We start from the raw sequence: 25,508 nt of genomic DNA, 5'->3' as shown, positions 1-25,508 counted from the left end.
GGCCCAGCCTTGCTTAATTGAAGGAGTTCACCAATATAATATGCACATCAGAAGAAAGGATACATCTTCAGTAGCCAAAGATAGTAAAAACTAATGCTTTCCACCGAGGTCATTTTAACAAAGTGCTGAGTCTGGGAAGTTTTTCCTGCTGCCGACCATCATCATCATCACCACCACCACCACACAGCCAGTGAGGAACAGCAACAAGACTGCTCTTCAGCACACCCATCCTTATACATAACACACTACAGGGTTTGCTCCAGGGTCAAACTCACATTACTTTCACGTTAACAGCAACAAGTTCTAAACTGAACAAATTAAATTTAGGAACAAGTGGTTTGTACGGCCATTAGTGGCATAATACATTTGAAACCCAATACTTTATAAATCTGTATTAATGATACATAACCAAAAATCCAAACACCACCTATGTATGGACATCCAAGAGCCTTTACAAACCAAACTACAGAGGTGTGTACTAGGATCAAACTCAATTTACTTTAACGTTAACATGAACTAATTTATTATACAGCAAGAACAGTCATAATGCTATGAAATGTACACAATGATGACTAGATTTGACATATTACTAACAAATGTATGTTTTTTGATATGTAATAAAAAAATGTATTTGCATTCATGGTATTTGACTGCTGGTTGTATGGAAAGAGATGTTAAATGTGATTTCTTCCCTAAACTATAAAGATAATTTGTGATGTCAGCAAAGAGCCTAGATCATTTGGCAATGGAGGTGTCAATAAATACCGGATTTATTTTGGAAAAAGAAAAATATGCGTGTATTGTGGCGGCACTCCTCTTGTTAATAATCCATAAAAATGCTACAGAATGCTGAGTACTTGAAAGCATTCTGTCATACGAGGGATTTAAATATGCATTTGTCAAATACAAAATTGACTTACATTTTTATTCTAAGCTTCTTATACAGCGCTTCTTTATCTAATAATCCCGGATGGGTTTTCTCCGAGAGCCCTTTCTCCTTCGGAAGAAGGGTCATTTTTTCCTAGTATTTTTCTGTTAGAGACTGCCAGTCTCTTCATAGTGCTCCTGAAGAAAAACAAGTAGGTCAGAATGCCTACCATAAGTAGGGCGGACGGTCTGATGCACTTACACCAACCGCCCCAGGTATGTCGGTCATTGTTGTGAGGGTTTCTGAGGTTCTGACCTCAGTTGAATCAGAGGGGAACTGTGATAGATTCTTCTTACCAACCTCAAACATTCTCCAATTTATTTTTGTAATCCGTTTAATACAATTTGCTAAGGGATTACACATGACAACCACGGCCATGCTTTCTTCTCTTACTCATGCATTAGGGATCAGGAGGTTGTCTATGATTCTTGGCCTCTTATTCGCCTGCTTCAGTCCTTCTGGGATAACCTCTTTCACCAATTTATCCTTCAAGGATTTCTGTTGTTTTTCAAAGAGCCTTATTAGAACAGTTTCTCCAAATTTGTAAAACTGTTGAAAGTGGAGATTCTTCCTTAGAGACCTTGGTTGGAAGTGTGCAACATTGTGTCTGGTGTTGTGTAAACACGCAATCACACAAGGGGGCTAGAGGAGCTGCGTGGGCCAACTCCCCACTAATTATTCATATTACAAAAAAGGCCACGGGTCCGAAATCAACAGGAGGTTATACAAATTACTGGGTGTACTATGCCACTCAGAGGGGGATTTCCCTTTTAAGGATGGTTACCCTCACACACTAGCGGTGTCATGGTTCATCATGAAGGGGCACCGTCCTTTAAAGGGAAACCCCTCTCTGAGTGGCATACTACACCCAGTAATTTGTATGAGCTGTTGTGTGAAACCAGTGTGCCGTTCTCCAAGGCTGTGCAGTTGCATCAAATGTTGTGTAAAAGCAGTGTGCCACCCCACGAGGCTGTGCTGTTGAATCAGACTATGTGTAAAAGTAGTGTGCAGCCTTCTTTGGCTGCATAAAGACCTATCTAAACCCATTGTGTCTCCATACACTTGCTGCCAACTGCGGCGTATTTGTTTCCACCTTCTACCTGGGATCCTATCTGTTTGCTTCCAACTGTGGAGTTGTAGTGTCCCCCTTCCACTCTGGATCCTATCTGTTTGTCGCCATCATTATGCGACGCAGGAGCTGCAGAAAGAAGGGCATGAGGATTCACTAATAATGTGTTGTTACTAAAATGTTACTATGGCAAGTTACAATTCATTCAAACTGTGACTCTGTCACTATTGTGGCAAATATCTTAAATACCCAGCGCCTCCATGTAAGTCTTACAGAATGGTGAACACACATAGATCGACCATTGTATACACCACACTTTATTGATGAGAAACCTGTGGGGAAGCATCCAGTAAAGAGAAGGAAACTGGAACATCGAGTGCTTGATCCTCAAATCCTTATTTACTTATTTATTTACTTTAGGAAACTTCATTGTCCTCTGTCCTTTGCTACTCTCCAGATGGGTTACGTGGTCGATGAAACAATCTGCAATTAATAGAACCTGTTTCATGAGGTCATTCCTCTAGGCCTGCCATGGCTTCCTAAACCTTTCCAATAAAAGAACATTGTGAGAGCAGCAAATTGGTTTGGGCTTCCACTTTCAAAACTTTCCATTACAAACCAATTGTTCATGCTTCTTCTGTTATTAAGCAGTTTTAAAATAGCATGATGGTAGTCTCAAGTCTTTCAAGAAAATCCAGGTGTTCCCAGTGTCTATGATGGAAAGTCCTAATTTAATTAAATGCACTTAGTCGACTATCTTTAATTTTGTGGATAGCGGTTTGACTCTGTTTAATATATATTGTCCCTCCCTAATTTGTTCTCTGATGCAGTGGTCTTTAACCTGTGGTCCGAGGACCCCTGGGGCTCTGCGAGGCCTAATTAAAATTAATAAAGGATGTACGAATGAATAAGCAAAACTGAAAATTGTAAACCTTTTTCAATATTTGATTATGTATTAAAGAAAAGTTGATTGCTCCTCTGCAGTGATTACTTTAAGGTAGTGGTGGATGCAGGTCTCAGCGGTCTCCTTACAAATATGGAAGCTGGCCGTTGTGGTGGAACCATTGCCACATCCATCGGAGTAGGTTGAATTGGAGGGGTAATGTAGGTGTCTTCTGAGCCAGCTTCCATGACTATGACTGGCTCTTCCTCCTCATCCCCATCCATTATTCTAAGGCTTTCAGGAACTTTCTTTTTCCCTTGTCACTCATGGCGGGTCTTGGATTCAGCCAGGGTCCAATCCATGTCCAGATCATCAGAGGGGGTGCTTGGAATTTGGAGAAGATGATGGAGTACCTTTTCTTTTTTTTTGCCGGAGATCAGAAATCCAATGGTTCAAGAAGAGGTACATCAAGCTCAGCAGGAAGCTCAACCTCCTGTTCTCCTCGTACTTCAGAAAGATGTATAGCTGGCTGCCTCTCCTGTTGTTCACTTTGCTAAGTTTCCTGCAACGACTGGGTACTAATTTACGGCTGAGACAAATCCAATTCAGACGCAGTGCTTGTCGCCATGATGGCAGTGGCTGCCTCGCTGGGAGACATGGCCTTGGGCTTAGGTTGGGTGGTGGCATTGATGTGGGAGTGCCACACCACATTTCCTGAAAAGGTGTTTGTCGTCACGCCAGTGGTGGCACAGGCAAAGTGTTTTTCTCTTCCGCCTGGGACCCTTTTTAGGCAGCACCTTTCTTTGGGGCTGTCTTCAAGCTCTGTCAGTTTGCACTTTGCTGCACAAGCAGAAGAGAGAATGTCTCACGTGTTGCGGTCAAGTCAATTTGTGCTGGAGGTAAAGTGGCTGTTATCTGTTATGCATCAGGCTAAAAGCAAGAAAAACATTTAGTGCAACTTGGCATTTTTGCAATCTGATTATTCATAGTACAGACAATATAATTTAGTGAAGTTATCTTCTCAGAAATAATGAACAACAATAGTGTATCCTTTCCATTCGATAGTCAAACCACACTTTCACCATATATAATATTTCAATAGATATCAACATACAGATGTAACTGTTTGCTTTATGTGCATCTAAGGGGAGACACCTGTGACAGGCAGGGGAGTGCAGGGGAAAATTGAATAATCCTTAAAAAATGAATGCTGGTGTAAGCCTATGGCAGGGAGGGTGTCCAGGGGAAAATGATTAATGACAATCCTTAAAAATGTTATGCTGAATGCTCATGTGTGGCAGGCGCCTATGGCAAGCAGGCAAGCATGTTAAACTAAGTGATTTCATGGAAAAAAAAGTTTACAAAAAAGAATAAAAAAAGAATGGCATAGCCCTCTTCTATCAATCACCATAGAAAAGGGCTTTGAAAACTGGATAAAACACACACTAGCTGGCTACACAAAATGGCTGCCGGCCACATGGTCGAAAAACTACTAGAAGCATGTGGACACAACAAAGAACACTTGCAGGCCTATGGCAAAGGTACACTGGCTGGCTACCCTGTAGCAAAGGCTCATTAGCTTCAAATGAAAGATGGTTCAGGAATTGTAGGTGGAAATCTTTATTCAGCAAGTTAACAGAGGTAAGTCCAGTTGGAGAAATGACAACCGTCGTTCACACCCACTTATATCTCCCCTCTCTTCCATAGTAAAGATGCACCCACGCGCCCTCCCACAATGCCAACCTCCCACCGCATTATGTAAAAGGTGGACACGAGCGCGAACAGTAGTTTCACACCCGTGTCAACCTTAAACCATTACAAGCGGTGCACCGATGAGCATGAGCACGAGCATGACATAGGAAGGCCACGCTTGTGTATACAACATACACAAAATGGCAACCGGTCACATGGTAAAACAACAACTACAAACAAGGAGGCATGGACAACAAAGAATGCATGTAGGCCTATGGTAAAAGCACACAGCTGGCTACACAAAATGGCCACCGACCACATGGTCAAATAACTTGGCCTGGGCGGTGAACTTTGCTTCGTTTGTGGAGTTTTATGCACTCCGCGGAGCTCACGGAGTGCAGAATACTCCGCTTCGCGATGTGCTGCTGAGTCTTTTTGCCGCTCGGGAACGGTAAGTTCGCGATTGCGTACAGTAAGTTTGCGAGCGTGCGCTGCCGCTCGGGTAGAATTTCTACCCGAGTGGAAGGAATACCAGCACAAACTGCAGTTCGCACTGCACTCCGCCACTCGCGTAGTTCGCAGAGTTTTTTGTAACTTCGCAGAGTTCCGCGAACTACGCCCCGACCTAACAACAACAAGCAAGGAGGCATGGTGGACACAACAAAGAACACATGCTGGCCTATAGCAAAAGAACACTGTCTAGCCACACAAAATGGCCACATGGTCAAACAACAATTGCAAGCAAGAAGGCATGGACAGCAAAGAACGCATGCAGGCCTACGCCAACAGCATACTGGCTGGCTATACAAAATGGTTGCCAGGCACATAGTCAAACAACAACTACAAGCAAGGAGGCATGGTGGACACAACATAGAACATATCTAGACCTTTGGCAAAAGCACATTGGTTGACTACACAAAATGGCCACTGGCCACATGGTTAAACAACAGCTAAAGGCAAGTAGGCATGCTGGAGAGCACATGCAGACCTATGGCAAAAGCACACTGGCTGGCTACACAAAATAGCTACAGGCCACATGGTCAAACAACAACTACAATCAAGGAGGAATGGTGGACACAACAAAGAAACATTGAGGCCTATGGCCAAAGTACTGGCTGTCTATATAAAATGGCCCCCGGCCACATGATCAAACAACAACTACAAGCAAGGAGGCATGGTGTACACAACAAAGAACACATGCATGCCTATGGCAAAAGCACACTAGCTGGCTTAAAAAAAATGGTCACCGGCCACACAGCACGGAGAACAAAGACAAATGGTGGCCTATAGCAAACACACACACACACACATTGGCCAGACAAAGAAGGCATGGTAACCCAGAGAACACAGCATTAATTCAGCAATGCCAAAAATCAAGATTAAATGAGCTATAACATTTTTACAACAACACACATCTTCCCATGGCATCAAATATTATTACCCCACCAAAATACACTCTTTGCAGAACAAAACGTGAAATACATTAAAAAAGCAAAGTAAAACCCACATTTTTAATTTAATCCAATGACATCTCCGGGCTAAATGATATTTAGTAACATATACCACAGAAACCGTTGTTTCATATACCCAATGAATTGTACTGGTGGGATGGCCGGTGCTCAGACTAGGCCACATAGTATAATTAATTAATAGTGCAAAAGTAAGTAACATGGAGAAAATATACTTATCTAAGCAACCTTTCTGCCTACAAAAGATAAAAATGAAATGCCTAAGAAATAACTAGACCCCTACTGCAACTCAAAGTGACCCACCATAACCACAGTCAAATTTAAACAAGCATTTGCAATGCAATAGGTCTTGCATTTACGCGAGTTTGAGATATTGACATTGCAAATGATAATGGATAAACCTAAATAAAAGGCATAGTCATTTACAATGTCAATAGCTCAAACTCGCGTAAATGCGAGACCTATTGCATTGCAAATGCTTGTTTCTGACCTGGAATGAGGCTGTGGGGCTACTCAGCGCTGCTAAAATGGCACAGAAATGCAGCCGCTCATCTGCTGCCTGCACGGAGAAAGCACCTAGGACCCCTCCCCCCGCCCCCACCCCCCATCGGACCCCTAGGCTGCAGTAGGCTGCAGGTGTCCCAGGGAAGCCAAGCCACATGTTCCATCTCCAACAGTCCGTCATGAAAGGGCTGCCTGGTCTCTGCAGACCTCCGCTTCTGATGCTGACCCACGGTTGCGGGACAGTGCTGTCAGGTCTCCAGCCTCCACACACGCCCGTCGAGCGGTCAGTGCCCCTGCGCCCACAAACGCCCGTGCGAGCTGTCAGGACTTGAGGGTTCCGTAGGGAAGTTTTCTAGGGGAGGGTGTATTTACTCCTGAGGTAGGATGCGGTAGCACACGTGCACCTTACCTCTGACTAGGATCCGGCGGCAGTAGTCAGAATCCCCCCCAGTCGGGATCTCGTCCATGTCCCGGTGCTGCCCTCCTACTCCTCCTCCCTCCTTGGAGCTTCCTGGCAGTTCCTTCAGCCCACGGTGACCGTGCAAGGCGCACTCCAGTTCAGCCCTGGTGGTGGTGGGGGCTCCGAGCACAGTCCTTCACCCCCAGATCCGCACAGCGGACTCCTGTCCTCCTCGGACACCCCATCGCTCATATTCTGGTCAAACATTGATAGTGATCCCCGGGGAAGCCCCGGTGAGAAGTGCAGTGCCCCACCCTCCTCAGGAGTAAACAGTCACCAGAGCTGCCCCACGGAATGGCATCCCCGCAGACCTTCTCTCCACGGTGAGGCAGGAAGCTTCACAGACATGGTGTCCTGCCATGCACAAGAAGGCTGTGCCAGGCAGTGCCCAGCAGTGCCAAGTCTGTTAACATCTTCTTTCTCTTCACCTCCCTCTGCTCCCCAAACTTAGGTCGGCGGTCCACGCAGGCGTCTCCCGACGTTCAAAGAGTTCAGCCTCTGCCCGAACTCCTTCCTGCCACCCTGGAAACTTGGGCAGCCAGCGGGTGGGCAGCGGGCGCAACTCCTCAGCGCAGGAGCATCAGGCGCCGCCCAGAAGCACTCCGGCTCGGAGTGCCCAGGCACAGACAATACTGCTTGGAATATCTGAGCGGTGGTTGGGCGGAGTGCTGTAGTAAGAGGGAGGAGGCTGTAGTGCGAGATTAGCACCACCTACCCTCCTTATTTGTATCGGCCCCTTCCTCCAGAGGAAGGACAAGAGCGAGGTTACCTCAGGACCTCACTGCCACATGAATTGCTCCTGTGCTGAAAAAAAACACGCAAGAGGTGGGTAGGGGCATTTTTAAACTGACCACGTAATTTCCTGCTCCTCTGTCTCCCTGATTGGCAAACAAAGTGCCCATTTAATGGCACGGGCAAGGGGGGAGGTGAAACTAAGGGGGTGGGGGGCATGAACGGCAGGAAATGCTTGGGATTAGTGGGTGGTCTTTTCCAAAATAACCACTATCTCATTCATTCCCCCCACACGCCAAAGCCCTCCCAAAAATGTCTAATAGAAAAGGACCGAAGCTGTAAATGACATAGGAGAGAGGTGACAATGGGAGTCTGTGTGTGGTACCGGGCCGTAAGGAGGGGAGGGAGAGGGCCGAGGAATGCTCCAGAGGAGTCGTTCAAAATCCGGTTCAGCTTGTTCCCTGGATCCAGAGAAGGCCAGGCATTTATTACTGGATGTATTTATAGAGACCTCCGTGAGAGGAGCTTTTATATAAATACATATATGTAGTCATTCACTGAAAAAGCTATGGTTTTATACTAAATTTTTGCATGTATCCCCTCCTCTTCAGGTACAGTAAGCCACGCCGAATCTATTGAATATATCTAAAAATCATACAAGGCCCGACTTCGCAGTCTGGCTATGGAGTACTGCAAAAGCACTGACCACTTTACTGTTTACCGAATGGTCCCTCCTTGCGTGGCACGTGTTGTCAGGAAGAGCTGCATCGAGCTAGCCTAGCCCAGTGTGTGTGCCCGACAGCTCGGGTGCACCGTTGTGCATTGTGCTGGTGTGTGCACGGTACCACTCCGGATTAAAGCGAGCCGCCCATACCCAGGGTAAAGGGACTCCCAGTTCCATTCTCATGGTGGCTCTGTCAGATCACTGATTGTCAATTACCAGCGTCTTCGTGTTATTTACAACTCGCATGAAGGGAATCAGCACCGCGCAGAGGCCACTCTCTGGATTTAGTTACAACAATCGCTAAACTGTAGCAGACTTCAGTTCATCAGAAATCTACCTTCTCGTGACTGATGACGTATTTTGCTCAGCTTCATCTGCCGTCCCACTTGGACGGCCTCGCCTGCCAAAAGGTTTCTTGTCTTTATGGGGCCATGTGTTTGGCCCCATAAAGATAAGAAACCTTTAGTAACGAACGCAAACCAGGCGGGGCCGTCCAAAAGGGACGGCTCAGGAAGCCAAGCAAATACGTCACTGACCCCTCTTTTAGCATAAACGGTGATGCCAGCCACTGGAAAAGAGGGGCGGGGCTTAATGCCCCTGTTGGAGGGAGGCCCACCGGGTAGTCGGGGAGACTATTCCGGGCACCTTCCTACCGCAATGTTATAGCCGAGCGCCGCTGAGAAGCCTCCTCGGGGAGGTCTCTCTCCTATGATCGTACTAGGCCCAGTAACACCACCACACAGGACTCAATAGCAGTTGCGAGATTAGATTCTTTATCGGCAGTAATACGTTCAATAGTTACAGAGGGATCGAGGGATCCTTCAGAGTCTCAATGTTCGTTAGGAGGATAGGGTAGCGGGACAGTCTTAGTACCAAGCAGGTACGGGAGGGCTCTGCGCCAGACCTTGGATGCTGGTCTCAGAGCGGCTCGGACGTGGGGAGCCGCGACAGCGTCTGCAGGGCTCGGATGGTCGTTCCGCTCCGGTCGAGCCGCGACACAGTCAGCAGGGCTCTGGTGGTAAGGTTCAACAAGGTCGGGCCGCGACAGCGTCAGCAGGGCCCCAAAGGTTCGTGAAGGTCTTTAAGCACGGTGGAGCCGCGACGTCGTCAGCAGGGCTCAAGTGGTGGTTCAGGGTGAGTCTTCTTCCGTAGGTTCATCCGCGATCCGATCAGCAGGGCTCTGGACTCCAGGATACAACTACTGCCCTGTTGTCGGGTCGCCCCAGATATAGGACGGGAGCCCCTTGATGTCCGGACCCTTGCGCCCGGAGGGGCAGAGAGGCCGGGTAGGGAGCGGCCAGACGCCCAGCAGGAGAGGCGCCAGGCCCCAGAGAGCTGTGGGGCGATCACACCTAGGTGTGGAGAGACGGTTGGGGGTCCCATCGATACTGCCCTCTGCCGGGAGTGGGAAGGGCTCATGTGGTATCCCCCGGGCCAGGGGTTGGCGTCTCGATGTCGGGCCTCGCTGGGACCAAGGCCGGGTAGAGCAGGGTCACACAGGTGGTCACGTGGAGTGACGTGCAATCCAAAATGGAGGAGTCCCGATGTGCATGGGACCTCGTGCGGCTTAGCGCGGGGAAACAGGACCACGCCACGAGGCCGGCTCCCACACGCGTCCCCCCCAGCTGAAGGCAGGGAGAGTCACCCATCTTCTTGGGGGTTCTCCTCGCCGAGGCGGAAGAATCGGTACAGGCCGTTAGCATTGGCGTGGTCGTTGCCGGGCCGGTGTTCCACTGTGAAGTCCATCCCTTGCAGCGAGATGGATCAGCGTAACAGCTTGGGGTTCTCGCCCCGCATTTGCATGAGCCACCGCAAGGGCCGGTGGTCAGTCTGGACCCTGAAGTGGGTACCGAAAAGGTAGGGCCGGAGCTTCTTGAGAGCCCATACCACAGCGAAGGCCTTCCGCTCGATGGTGCTCCACCTCTGTTCTCGCGGCAGCAGTCGGCGGCTGATAAAGGCCACCGGTCGGTCGAGGCCCTTGGCGTCCAGCTGGGAGAGGACTGCCCCGACCCCATACTCCGATGCATCGGTCTGGACTACAAATTCCTTGCTGTAGTCGGGGGCCTGTAGCACAGGGGCAGCGCACATGGCCGCCTTGAGAGCATCAAATGCGGTCGGGCAGCGGGGCGTCCAGTGCACCGTCTTGGGCTGTTTCTTTGAAGTGAGTTCCGTAAGGGGGCCCACAATGCTGCTGTAATCCTTTATGAAGCGTCGGTAGTAACCTGTGAGGCCTAAGAAGGCCCGGACAGCGGTTTGGGTGGCGGGAGGCTCCCACGCCTGGATGGCGTCGACTTTTAACTGGAGGGGGGCCACCTGGCCACTCCCCACCTGGTGGCCCAGATAGGTCACAGATCCTTGACCGATCTGGCATTTACTGGCTTTAATGGTGAGCCCGGCTCTTTGGAGAGCGGCCAGGACTTCCCCCAGGTGTCCTAGGTGCGCGGCCCAGTGGTCGCTGAAGATAGTAATGTCATCGAGGTAGGCCGCGCTGAAGGCTTCTAGACCGGCCAGGAACTTGTTTACTAGCCTCTGAAAGGTCGCTGGGGCGTTCTTCATGCCGAAGGGCATCACCCGGAAGTGGTAGTGACCATGGGGGGTAGAGAAAGCTGATCGTTCTAGGGCGCCGGGAGTGAGCTTGATCTGCCAGTACCCGGCGGTGAGATCGAAGGTGCTTAGGTAGCGGGCGGCCCCTAAGCGATCAATCAGCTCATCGGCTCGTGGCAAAGGGTGGGCATCGGTCTTGGTGACTGCGTTCAGGCCCCGGTAGTCGACACAAAATCTGAGTTTGGGGGCCGCGCCGGGGGCGGCGGCCTTCGGCACCAAGACTACCGGGCTGGCCCACGGGCTGTCGGAAGGCTCGATGACTCCGAGGGCAAGCATCTTGGCGACCTCGGTCTTTATGCAGGCCCGGACTCGGTCAGGCACTCTATAAGCGCGGTGTCGTACAGGGGGGCTGTCCCCCGTGTCCACGTCGTGGACGCACCAGGGGGTCACCCCGGGCGTGAGAGAGAAGAGGGCAGCGAAGGGTTGCAGTAGCTTCTGGCAATCATGGCGTTGTTCTGGTGTCAGGGTGGCTGAGAGGCGGACGCCCTCCAAGGAGCCGTCTTGGCTCGAGGACCCCAGGAGGTCTGGTAGGGGCTCGGAGTCACTTTCACCCCCATCGTCGGTAGCCAGCAGTAAGCTTAGTTCAGTTCGGGCAAAGTGGGGCTTGAGCCGGTTGGCGTGCAGGACCCGGAGGGGGTTCCTCGGAGACTCCATGTCGACCAGGTACGTGACGGGGCTCTTCCTCTCAACTACCTTGAAGGGCCCGGTCCACTTGTCCTGCAGGGCGCAGGGGTCCACGGGTGACATGACCCAGACTTGCTGGCCCGGCTCAAACTCGACGGCTGAGGCATTCTCGTCATACCAGCGTTTCATGTCTTCTTGGCTGGCTTCAAGGTTGGCTTCTGCCAGGGCCCGGAACTTTCGAGTCTGGTTCCGCAGGGTCAGGAGGTACCGGTAGACGTCGGGCGGGGCATTTTGGACGTTCGCCTCCCAACCCTCCTTGACCAGGCTGAGGGGCCCTCGGACGGGGTGCCCATACAACAGTTCGAAGGGGCTGAAGCCCAGAGACTTCTGTGGTACCTCCCAGTAGGCGAACAGGAGGCAGGGCAACAGGACATCCCATCTCCTCCTGAGGGGCTCTTCCAGACCCTTGATCATCCCCTTCAGGGTTCGGTTAAACCGTTCGACCAGTCCGTTCCCCTGGGGGTGGTAAGGGGTGGTGAATTTATAGGTGACCCCACATTGTTGCCAGAGGGATCTCATGTACTTCGAGATAAAGTTCGTCCCCCGGTCGCTCACCACTTCTCGGGGGAACCCCACCCTGGAGAAGATGCCCATCAGGGCCCGGCCCACCACTGGAGCTGTCACAGTTCGGAGGGGGACAGCTTCTGGGTACCGGGTGGCGTGGTCGACCAGTACCAGGATGAAGCGGTGGCCCAGGGCTGTTCGGGGGTTGAGGGGCCCCACGATGTCGATCCCCACTCGCTCGAACGGGGTGTGGACGGCTGGAAATGGTTGTAGGGGGGCTTTCACTCGTCCCCCAGTCTTCCCGCTAGCTTGGCAGGTCGGGCAGGACCGGCAGTGCTGGTCCACGTCTCGCCTCATTCGGGGCCAATAGAAATGGGTCACGAGGCGGCTGTAAGTCTTGTCCCGCCCGAGATGTCCGGCGAGGGGCACGTCATGTGCCAGGTTCAAGAGGAACTCTCGAAATCGGAGGGGGACCACCAACACCCGGCTGGCCCCTAGTTCGGCGATTTTCTGCTCGCTATACAATAAGTCATTGTCCCAATGGACCCAGTGGGTTCCCGTGGGGTCCCCCGCAGCCTGGGCGGCCGCCTGCTGTCGGGCCCCCTCGAGGGACGGGCAGCCCTTCTGTTCTTGCTGGAATTGTTCGCGGGTGGGGCCCCCGTCGTGGCGCCACTGGGCCAGCTCAGGGATCTCGCTGAGGGGAGCAGCCTCGTTGGAAGAAAGTTCGGATAGTCCGGCCTCCTCGTCAGGTTCCTCCGGGCAGGAGGAGGTGGATGGTTCGGGCCCGCCGGCTTGTCGGGGGCCGGGGCCGCGGCTGGCTGGGTGGTCATGGACCGGGTGGTGGCACAGGCCCACTCTGGTAGTCCTAGCATCCCTAGATGCTCTCGGCGCTCCACCTGGGCCCAGGGGGAGCTCTCTAGGTCATTCCCCAGGAGGCAGTCCACCGGGGCGTCGTCGCGGACAGTTACTTTTAGGGTGCCGGACACTCCTCCCCACTCGAAGGGGATTCGGGCCATTCGGCACATGCTCTCGGTGTTGTCTGCGGTCCGGACAGGGCAGAGGACATGTGGCAGGATCTGTTCGGGGGTTACCAGATGGCAGCGGACAGCGGTCACACTGGCCCCGGTGTCCCGGAGGGCCTCGGCCCGTCGCCCATTGATGGTGACCCACTGCTGGTACTTCTGGGTGTTGCTTGGGATGGTGGCCCGGGGCACCATTTCCAGGGAGCCTAGGCAGACAAGTGACATGGCGGCTGGCTCCCACTCGGGGGACCCGTCATCGTGGTTTTCCTCCTCGTCCTCTCCCTCCCCCAGGGCTGCGGCGGCTATTTGTCGGGGAGGTGGCCCCGTGGTCCCGTTCCGTCGGTTCACGGGGCAAGCCGGGTCACTGGCATAATGGCCGGTCTGCTGACATCCGAAGCAGGTCACTGTCAGTCGTGGTCCAGACCGGGCGATAGGGGTCCCCCTTCGGCCCTGGGTCGGGGAAGCGGGGTTGGTTGCTTGCCCTCGTGGCGGACTTCTGGGCGGCCCGGCTGGGAATTCTCGACTGCTGTGGGACCCCCCTCCTCCGCCCCGCTGGCGGGGAGGTCCCGTGGTACTCCGGGTGTAGTCTCCCACGTGGTTCCGGGGGACCCGGGTGTTGACCCATCGGTCCGCTTCGGCGGCGAGCTTCCGGGGCTCGGTCAGTTTACTGTCCAGGAGGTGTTGCCTTAGTTCCACAAAGCAGTTGTTGGCGAGGTGTTCCCAGACAATGAGGTCGAACAGTTCATTATATGAGGTGACTTTGCTCCCTTTTATCCATCCTTCCAACGCTCGGCTGAAGAAGTCCACGTATTCGACCCATGTGGTACCGGGGATCTTCTTGCAGTCCCGGAAGCGTTGCCGGTACATCTCGGCCGATAGTCCGTAGCGTGTGAGTAGGGCTTCCTTCATGTGGTCGTACGAGGTCATCACTGCGTCGGGGAGTTGCAGCAGGGTATCCCGTCCCTCGCTGAGGAACCTCCCCCATAGGCCGGCACCCCAATCCTTCCGGGGTACCCGATGGGAGGTCATGGCTACTTCGTACGCTCGGAACCATTGCTGGATGTCGTCATTTTTATAGTACTCCTTGACGACATCCTTGGGGATGTGAACCTTTGGCTCGGTCAGGGGCAGAGCGTCCCGGGCTCCGGGGTTGCTGGTCTCCCCAGTTTTAGCTTTTAGTTCAAGTTCTTTAAGGCTCCTCTCGTGCTCGAGGGTTAGCCGTCTCTCCTCTAGCTCCCGATGCCTTTTCTTCTCCTCGATTTCCTCTTGCAGCCGTAGTTGCTCCAGGGCTATCTTTTTCTCCGCCAGTAGGAGCTCGCCGTCCAGCCGGAGTCGGGCAAGGTCCATTTCGTGTGTCCGGGCCCTTTCCCGTTCCCGTATCTCTTCGTGGGAAAGGCTGGTGTCAGGGACGGTTCGCTCCCCGTTTGTCGGGGTCGTGGTCGGCAGGTTTCTGTCCCGGGCCGAGGTCCCTTCGGCTCGGGGTGGAGGGGTCTCGAGCTCTGCCCAGGCTTTCAGGGCTCTCTGCATATCTTCCTTGGTGCCCAATCCTGTGGTTGGGATCCCTTTGTCCTTGCAGAATTGTTTGAGTTCTTTATGGGTGTATTCCTCCAGTTTCTCCAACTGGAAGGTTGCGGCCACGGTTGCTTCTTGGCCATCCATGGTTCCCTTTTTCTTTTCCCGTCTGGTCAGGTAGTGGTTGCGTTACTTGCTTGTACGATTGCGTCTGGCTCGGATCCCGTCGCTGGCCACCAAATATTGGAGGGAGGCCCACCGGGTAGTCGGGGAGACTATTCCGGGCAGGGCACCTTCCTACCGCAATGTTATAGCCGAGCGCCGCTGAGAAGCCTCCTCGGGGAGGTCTCTCTTCTATGATCGTACTAGGCCCAGTAACACCACCACACAGGACTCAATAGCAGTTGCGAGATTAGATTCTTTATCGGCAGTAATACGTTCAATAGTTCCAGAGGGATCGAGGGATCCTTCAGAGTCTCAATGTTCGTTAGGAGGATAGGGTAGCGGGACAGTCTTAGTACCAAGCAGGTACGGGAGGGCTCTGCGCCAGACCTTGGATGCTGGTCTCAGAGCGGCTCGGATGTGGGGAGCCGCGACGGCGTCTGCAGGGCTCGGATGGTCGTTCCGCTCAGGTCGAGCCGCGACACAGTCAGCAGGGCTCTGGTGGTAAGGTTCAACAAGGTCGGGCCGCGACAGCGTCAGCAGGGCCCCAAAGGTTCGTGAAGGTCTTTAAGCACGGTGGAGCCGCGACGTCGTCAGCAGGGTTCAAGTGGTGGTTCAGGGTGAGTCTTCTTCCGTAGGGTCAGCCGCGATCCGATCAGCAGGGCTCTGGACTCCAGGATACAACTACTGCCCTGTTGTCGGGTCGCCCCAGATATAGGACGGGAGCCCCTTGATGTCCGGACCCTTGCGCCCGGAGGGGGCGGAGAGGCCGGGTAGGGAGCGGCCAGACGCCCAGCAGGAGAGGCGCCAGGCCCCAGAGAGCTGTGGGGCGATCACACCTAGGTGTGGAGAGACGGTTGGGGGTCCCATCGATACTGCCCTCCGCCGGGAGTGGGAAGGGCTCACGTGGTATCCCCCGGGCCAGGGGTTGGCGTCTCGATATCGGGCCTCGCTGGGACCGAGGCCGGGTAGAGCAGGGTCACACAGGTGGTCACGTGGAGTGACGTGCAATCCAAAATGGAGGAGTCCCGATGTGCATGGGACCTCGTGCGGCTTAGCGCGGGGAAACAGGACCACGCCACGAGGCCGGCTCCCACAGCCCCTTACAGAAAATACCACTTCTCATTAAATCTCGCCAGCGAGACTGCACATGCACGCAGCCTATGCCAGGCAAGACCTAAAAATGAATAAAAGTACAAATAAATACTGGTGAATGCCCTCTATCAATCAAACAACACCTCATACTAACGTTTTTGGACTTATTTGTGATATCGCAAAAACAAAGTCCTTCAAAATCCAATGATATATATGCACAAGAAATTGTAGACAAAGAGAGTGATCCTTCACCTTAAAATCCAAATGAAAAGTGACCAAGAGATGGACAAATTACTGCTGGACAGGAACAGGAAGTTCTAAAAACCAACCTGAATGGTCCATTGGAGTAGAATAGTCACTCAAAACATATTTTTAAGTTGATTTAGCTACTTCTAGAGAATAGAATCTGCTCGAGAAGCAGCAGCAGGCACTCGCCAGCATCACAAAAGTGGCACGGGTAGGCTCCGTGCAAGCGGAAGCCGCACCAGCAAATCTCATTGCACTTGCCAGCACACTCCAACACAAGTCTTGTACATGCGAATGGAATTATAATTCTGCTACTCGCCAGATGGTGGAATCTACCAGGAACTCCACGTTACACGCGTAGCACGGAGTTTCTGATTTCCGCTAACTCCGCTTGTGTAATTATAATTCTTTCTGGGCCTACTCCTATTCACACTGTTGACTGAGGAATGGAGTCCAACACATCTAGAGGAGCACTGACTGACTTGGAGAGTTGCGGAGTAACTCTCCGAGAGATGTTCATACAGTACTTTGTAAGGGAGATACGAAGAAAAGAAGAAAAAGTAAGAAGGCCGTCCAGGAACACAGCCAGAGGAGAATGCAGTGAGACCTGTGCATTCCACATCTCCAATGTGCTGTGTCATGTTGTCTGTGATGCAACAAAGGAAGAATGAGAGATACTTCTGTTTATGGCGCTAGAGCCCAGTGTGTCAGAGTCAGTCAGCCTGCTTCAGTGCAGAATGTAACAAACCTGCCTCTGACTGCCGTGTGCCTCTCAGCTCCATGGCTGCTGTAAGGAGGTGTGTTATGACTTGTATCCTCATTATGCATCCTTTCCCTTAGTTACCTGTTCCCTGCTGCTCAGCCACTATAGATGTGGTGTGTGTGGATTGTTGGAATGCTTCATGAGGTAGTGGAATGCATGAGTGCCTGGTGTGGGTGACAGAGAGACAGTTGGAGTGTTTGGGCTGAGCGGCAAGGATGCTGCTCCAGGTGGGGCTGAACTTCTTATCTTACTTACTGTTAGACCTGGTACCATTGGCGTGAGCCTCCCTTCCATTTTTTACTGATTGCCTCCTCTTTTTTTTATATATTTTTGCTGGTTAGATGCTTTTTGTCACTGTGCCACTGCTATTCGGTGCCACAGTGCAAGTCCTCCCTATGTTAAATGCCATTGCAGAGCCTGTGCACAGTCTGTGACTGCCATGTCGACTTGGCAAGGGCACCCACTTGCCAGTCCCTAAACCTTCCCTTTCTTCATGTCCGACACCCCCAAGGTTGGCTCAAGGGCAGGGTGCATTCTAAGTTTAAGGTAGGACATGCCCTGGTTTGTGGGGCATGTCCAAATAGTGAATTACAGCCATGTTCGTTTTTCACTATTGCAATTCTATCTGTTCCCCATAGGCCAGAATGGGCAGTTTGATTATTACATCTTCTAATCCTAACTGACTCGGAAACTAGGTAGAAATTTAGTTTAGTATGCCTGAACTCAGAATGATAAAATATATCTTTTAGTGAAGTTGGTTTTAACATTCTGTGTTTGAAAGTACCACTTTTTAGAAAGTAGGTTGTTTCTTGCATAACTATCCAATCCTGCCACAGCTAGGTTGTGTATTCCTTATCTGGAGTTTGAGTGACATGGGCTGGGGGATTCCAGGAGACAGGGTGAGTCAGCACAGTGCTGAATAGAGAGATCTGCATCTAGATGGGAGGGAGGAGTTGCATCTGGGACCTGTATAGGGCTGTGCCTTCCCTCCACAATGCTGGCTCCACCTCCTGTTTTGTGTCTGATGTCCCTGGCCTACACTGAGAAAGGAAAGAGGGTGTCTTGTCAACAAAGTGCTCCAGGACTGACCAGAACTAGTTTGGACTAGGCAGAGGCCTCTCTGCCTTCAGAGAACAAAGAGAATGTGAGTATAAATATGGGGACCCAGACCTCAAGACTTTAGATCACTTCTGGGAACAAGACAAACCTTTTGCCAAGGAGAAGAACCAAGGAAGCTGCAGGATTTTGGACTGCCCCTCTGCCAGTGTGCTGTTTGCTGGGTTGGCCTGCATTTCATTGCCAATGAAAGGAGAAGGAACTTATAAAGAACTTTTATCATCTTGCAGAATACTACTACAAGGGTTTGTTGTGAGGTTGCCTCCTGACCAAAGTCTCAGGGATACTGTGAGAAGGTGGCCTGATATATGCTGTCCACTAGTTCTAGTGGGCACCTTGTATCAGTCCAAACAACCCCTTATGGTGATAGGTTAAAGACAGTAGAAAGCACGTTCTAGCCAAGAGCGTGTCACTCGAATTGCACTCCGACGGAGAAATTAATCAAGCGAGGATAAGTTCCGTAATTCGAAGAAATTTTTATTCAAGTAAATCCATTCAATGAGTCCTTACGAGGACGAGGTTTTCATAATATTTCCATATCACAACGAGTATATTAAATGTCATAACTCGATATAGCCCATGTAGCCCAATGCATTTCGGGCCAATGTGGCCCTTCGTCAGGGCCAGCACTGAAATTAGAGGATACAGGAAAGCAGCTTTAGTCAATATGGTACAATATGGTACATATCAATGATGAACAACAGTAAATAAAATTTACATGGATGTGTTCAAAGTGAATGAACTGATTAATAAAGACAGGATGTGTCAAGCCCAGCTTCGCAGGATTTGGTCGCAGCAGAAAATGGTCCACCTCCAGATATGACCCACACCCAACCACGAAGGGGAACTGGGTGTGCGAAAGATCAGGCGGGGGAAAGGAAGGGAAGGGACAGCAGTGGATAAAAGGATCTGAAATGACAAAACAGACAATGACAATACACAGCAAGAATGGCTACTCTCAATAAGGTCTCACTAGTATTCGAATATACCTGTATCAACCAAAAAGCCACAACCTCTGAACACAGCTGGCCCGCCTAAGGCTCTCCTTGAACCTAGTAAAACAAAAGAAGACAAACGGAAGTCACACGCTTCACGTTACCATCACGCTCAGCGCTACCATGTTTACCCTAGCATTCCCTTACATAAGCAGCTGGTTCGAGGGGGAAGAACAGTCCCGCTCCCAAAAGAATATAAACACAAAATCCACTGGAGATGTGAAAGCTCTCCCAGGCTGTCTCCCTAAAGTCACGAATGAATTCCCCCAAAAGTCTCTAAAACGGTATCCCTAATAACGGTTCCGTAAGGTTACTTGCCCTTGCTACTCAGAGAACAGAGACGGTGCACATTCCTTCCTCGATGTGTAACAGCTCCCGCTCTGACAACTATAGGCAACGGGGCCCCCAACCGCGGTTTGCTCACCTGCCGGTTGATGCCTATTACTTTTAGGAGTTGCGCGGCAACTCTTCAGTACTCGACGGACACGCCACCGGTGCCACACGTACTCACGTACTGCCCTCTCCGTGTCCGCTCGCGTCTTCCTTCGGAGCTTCTACTCCGTCCGCAACCCCAACGGCGCTCTGATTCCTCACTCCTCCGCAACTCGCCGAGGAAGTGTTCAGTCCTGGTTTCAAAATTACGCGCAACTTCCGGTGCGCCCGCACTCCCTATATCCTGTGAGCCTCAGGGGCTCCTGGGTATTGTAGTTCGTCGGGTTATTTTGGGAGGCGCGGCCATGGTCGGATCCTGACAGGATGATGATGCTGGTGGTGAAGAAAAGGTGCCGTTTGTGAAAAGAATCATGTATCTAGTTTGCATATGTGATATCGTAAAATAAAAAATAAAGAAGGTATTCAAAAATACGAAAAGATGTGTGAGAAAAGAGGGAAACCCAAGGAAACCGTTGTGCGTCAGTGCACGGTGGATTTAAAGATACGTGCGGGATGTAGGTCTACGAACGAGTACATAAACCGTCGAAATAGTGAGTGTGAGGGAAGGTGGATGAACGGATAACAAAGTCACAAGTGCATAGGTAAGCAGGAAACGCGAACGGGAAATGAGTTAAAACCCATGTATGGGATACGGGGTAAAATACAAAAACACTTACGTGATACAAGCTTTAGATCCGTTACTCGGTGTTCATAAGCTGTGGGCGTTTGGCGGGTGAATCTACTGCGTGACGTAAGTGGTATTTATACTCTGTCACGTGCTTATCGCCACGAATCAAAGTGTCAGAAAGCCAAAACTGGCCAATGACATGGTGTGTCTAGAGGGTATACCTGCGAACGTATAGGGAGCGTGTAAATGCGTCGGGAGACGGTAGAACCAATTAGATGAATCGGAGTCTACAGGAGGTCAGTGGGTTACAGGTGTGTCTATGTTAGTGGCGTCAGAGATAGGTAAACGACCAATCAAAAGTGAAAGGTAAAAGCCTGGTGAGAAGCATCAGAAGATGCGTGTGTATTGAGACGGTCAAAAATGGTGCAAACGGGAAACCTGAAACAAAGTGGTAAACTAAAAAAACATTGGGGTGAGTGAGGGGTCAGAGAACAGAATGTAATGCCAACCAAGGCAAATGTGTGAGAATGGGGTGTGAACGTAAAAAAGGAGAAGATGTAAAAAAGTTCACGTTTGTTAAAATGGTAAAAAAATAATCGAGAATAGTGGTGAGAGTGAGGGAGAAAAAAAAAGAGTTAGCAGAGAGAGAGAGAAACGGGAATCTGGAAGCGGAAAATACTGAACAGTCTATGTTGGTGTAATATATGAAAAGAACAAAGCCTGTGTGTAGAAAAGACGGTCGCAGTAAAATAGTGAATGAAACTAACAGAGTTTGTGGTGTTTTTCTGTACGAGAAGTGTGAAACATCAGGAAGCAGAAGGTTATGGGATCACAGGTGACAAGGAGTAGGGCTCCTAAACATGGAATACTAGCGTGTTAGTCGGAACATTGAAATATATTTAAGAATCAAAGAACATTACAAAAAACAACCCAGATCATAGCGTTCATTAAGTCCTTTGGGATGAATAGAGTCTAGTTTGTTGATCCAAAAAGCTTCACGTTGTAGTAAATGTTGTGTGTTGTTGCGTCCTTTTATGATGGGAACCTGTTCCAAAATCAAAAAGCGTAGTTGGCAGATGTTGTGTTGTAGTAAATCAAAATGGTTGGCAATAGGAGATTTGGCATGATGGGTACGTATGTTACTCTTGTGTTCGTTGAGTCGAATTCGTATTTTTCTCTCTGTCTTGCCAACGTACACAAGCCCACAAGGGCATTTGAGTAGGTAAATTACGTTTTGACTGTTACATGTGGCTGTAACCAGCAAGTTGATAGGAAAGCCTTTATGAGGATGTGAGATCTTGTTACCTTTAATGATGGAGTTGCAATTTCCACAATTTGAGCAGGGAATAGTGCCTTTGTAAACCGTGGTAGTCTGATTTGAAGATGTAGACAGCAGTTGTTTCAGATTGCGGGATCTTTGGTAGGCAAATCTGGGCGGTGAATCAAAAATGTGCTGAAAATCAGGTTCGTTACTTAGTATTGGCCAATACCTTAAAACGTTTTTTTTAATTTGATGACTTCTTGTAGAAAATTTGGAGATAAATACCGATCTGGTTTCTTGTTTGGCTTGCGTCTTTGGTTGAAGCAAGTCCTGGCGCGTAGGGGTGTTAGCTTTGGTGATGGCACTCTCCAGTATGGTGGATGGATAATTGCGTTTTTTGAATTTGTCAATGCAGGCAACTTTACTGGCTTCATAAAGGTCCTTGGAACTGGCAATTCTTTTCAATCGTAACAGTTGAGAATACGGTAGGTGTTTTTTTAAGGATGGTTGATGAAAACTGTCATAGTGTAATAAGTTGTTGCGATCAGTTGGTTTGGTGTAAACTTGTGTAGTGAGTTGATCTCCAATGTTGGTAACCAAAGTATCTAGAAAGGTAACTGAATTTTGGCTGGTGGTGTGGGTGAATTCTATTCGATGATCCACTGCATTCAGTGTGTCGATTAGATGATTAAGTAAAGTAACAGGTCCTTTCCAAATGATGAAAATATCATCGATGTATCTTTTGTAAAGGATCAGGTTGTTTGTCCAATCTTGTTTACTTAAGATATGATCAAGTTCAAAACGATACATGTAGAGGTTGGCGTAAGTGGGCGCGGCACAATTACCCATGGATGTGCCCGAGCATTGCATGTAGTATGTTCCAGACCATTCAAAGTAACTGTGATAAAGTGTAAAGTGTATCAATTCCATGAGAAATATTTTCAGATCGTTGGGTTTGTCTGTTAGAAGTAGAAAGGATTCGATTGCCTCGAGACCTTGATCATGAGGAATTGAGGTATATAATGCCTTTACATCAATGGTAGCTAGAATGATGTTGGGGGTGATTTGATTTTGTGTTGACTCCAAGATATTAAGAAAGTCGGTAGTATCCTCAATGTAGGTTGACATGGATTGTACCAATGGTTGTAAGTGTCTGTCCAAGTATCCTCCCACTGGTTCATGGATTGAGTTGACTGTAGAAACGATGGGTCTGAATGGAGGTTTGGTGGCGTGTTTATGGATCTTAGGTAGCATGTATATATATGGGATGGCCGGATGTTCTTTGATAAGATATTTTCTATCCTCGTCTTTGATGGTGCCTTTTTCATGAGCAGTATTGATGATGGTTCTGAGAATATTAGTGAATTCGTTGGTAGGATCTGATGTTATGGGCATGTAGATGTCGGAGTTTTGAACATGTTCATTGACACTGTCTAGGTAGAAAGTAGAATCCATAATTACCAGGGCTCCCCCTTTATCAGCTTCTCTGAAGGTAATTTCAGGTTTGTTTGCAAGATGTTTTAAAGTATCGTATTCTTTGCGTGTCAGGTTGGCAAAACTGCTTTTGGTATGATAAGTGATGTTGTTAAGATCTTTTTTCACGATCGTTTCAAAGGCATCTAGTGCTTTATGGCTAGATGGGGCCATAAATGTGCTTTTGTTTCTTAGGCCAAGTAAAGTGTTGTCACGAGGAGTATCAGGTGTTTTTAAGATGTTGTGAAAAAAATGTTTCAGTCTCAACGATCTCATGAATTTAAAAAGGCTGATTTCTGTTTCAAACTGGTTGGAGTGGTAAGTCGGTACGAATGAAGTGCCTTTTTGTAAGGTTTGTGTTTGAAACTGTGTGAGAGTATGGCTGGAGATGTTGATAACTAAGTTCTCTGACTGCGTGTACTTTTGGCTATGGTTTTGAACGTTGATTTTCCTCCTGGATCTCCTGGTGGTTTTGAACCTGATCCTAAAAAATGTTGTCTGTTGTCAGTGGTTGTTGGTTCATCACGAGTTGTTTGTAATGTATCTGTTGATTCTTGGGTTTCAGTGGATGTTTTGGTAGCTGTGCTAGTAGAGGGCCGAGTGTTGGTAGAAGATTCATCTGAAGATGTAGCATCTGCATCAAACGTACGGCCTGTTTGTTTGCGTTGTTGTCTTCTTGTGGCATATACATCAGCCCAAGTGTAGACCTCTCCCAGTTTGTAGTCCACTGTATCACGTTTAAATTTTCTGGTTTTTCTCTCAGTGATTTCATTGGTGTATGCATCAAGTTGTTTATTGATATCCGCGAGTGTAGTATTCCAATCTGTGTCGGACATGTTCGTGGAGATATCTTGTCTCAAGTCATCAATCTCTTTGGTTAGTTCTTCAAGTAATTTGGATAGTTCTTCCACAATTAAGAGTATTAAATCTAGCGAACATTTGTTGAGGATGGCTTCCCAACGTATTGTAAATCTGGGATTATTCTTGCATAAGGTTGATTTTAATGCGATGCGTAAACCTCTAGGGATCCTTTGAACCTTGTGGTACCTGATGAGGGTGCTGGCATGTAGACGTTGGTTTATGGCTCTTTTGGATGTGTATAATAACTGTTTTATATTGGATTGAACAGAAGTTGTATTAGAGCTGGTTCCTGTGGTGTCCTCAAAAAGTGCGTAGATACGTTGTGTTTCTTCGAGCGTGTACATGAAAGTCTCTGTCCTGCTCTCTTTGTTGATTTCAATGTCATCCATGGTAGGGTGGTGCGCGGTCTCTGTTGCTCAGGAAAACGTGAAAGTAAATTTGAATAGAGATTAAGCGCAAAGGTTAAAGACAACCTTTATTGAAAGCTATCCTAGAGGTAGCTATGGAGAGCAGCCTTCAGGCTAAGTCTTGAAGGAATGTAAAGCAGCTTGTTTTACCAGTCTATAATCTCTTGAATGATCAAATGAAAGGACAACCACACCAGGTATATATTTAAAATATATGTATTTAGGTTAACACACACCCCTCTAGTCTCTTTATGAGACTAGAGTTTGAAGTACTTAAGTTACAAGATAACAATCATCAGTAATAGCACAAATACACGTTTGGGCCCTAGGGGCGTACCAAACCATATACCAAAAAAGTGGTATAAGAACCACGACTGGAATAGACACTAGGTCTATTGCCTCTAGAATCGCTGGGACCCCAAGGAACCACCCAAGGTAGTGACACAGGGGACCCACAAGGACGGTATGCAGTGTGTAAACACAACCGCGGGTTCCCGTTATCTTCTATGGGCAATGTCGCGGTTGGAAATTTAAAGATTAGGGACACTTCTAATCGAGTCAGGACCAAATCCTTTGCGACTTGGGTAGTTCTAGGGCTAGCACCGACGTGAGCACCGGAGTACTCGAGTTACCTCACCCAGGGAAGCCGGGTGCATAGGTGTCTTTTGGTGTCGGGTCGCGTTGTCGATTTCAATGGGAGCCTGCAAAGAACTGCTGCTGCCTTGAAGAGAAGTGTCCGGAGAGATCCAAGTCTGGATCTAGGATGTAAGGAACCTGAAAGCGGAGCGGACAGAGTCTGGGTCACTTGCCAGTGACTGAGGGCAGGATGGACCAATGCCCACAGATGGGTGCTTCAGGTGAGCTGATGGGTGTCTTGACTCTTCAGCCACGAGGTCCAGGAGGTGTCGACGAAGTCCACGAGCCGGATTCGAGCTGTCGAACGAAGTCTGTCGAGTGCTGCGGTGTCGGCGACCAGAATGGACCCAACAAGCCTTGGCAACGGCAAGTCACTGCCATTCAGAGAAAATACTGCGGTGCAGACCAGCAAGGTCTGAGGGACTCACCCAGCGAGGGTAAGTCGGGGCACGTCTGTAGCAACCAGGTAAGCCCAATCAGAAAAGGATGTAGTGTCCTAGCATGGACACGTTCTAGTGTTCACATGTGTAAATCATACACTTTACACCCACCCACCACCTACGTCACTGGGTCAGGTGACTAGGCTAATAAAAGGGCCGAGCGCGCGTGCTCGTGGCCAGTTAACCCACTATCTAAGCATGTGTCC

General features: G+C 49.6%; 1 pseudogene; it reads left to right on the top strand.

The window, feature by feature from the left end:
- The window catches only part of LOC146839477 (uncharacterized), a 115,412-nt pseudogene that overhangs the window by 57,081 nt on the left and 32,823 nt on the right, over positions 1–25,508 (top strand).

This window comes from Triturus cristatus, chromosome 4_1, assembly GCF_964204655.1.
Source record: "Triturus cristatus chromosome 4_1, aTriCri1.1, whole genome shotgun sequence".
Lineage (NCBI taxonomy): Eukaryota > Metazoa > Chordata > Amphibia > Caudata > Salamandridae > Triturus > Triturus cristatus.
Note: the sequence above shows the minus strand (reverse complement) of the source record. Positions and strands in the feature narration are given on the sequence as shown.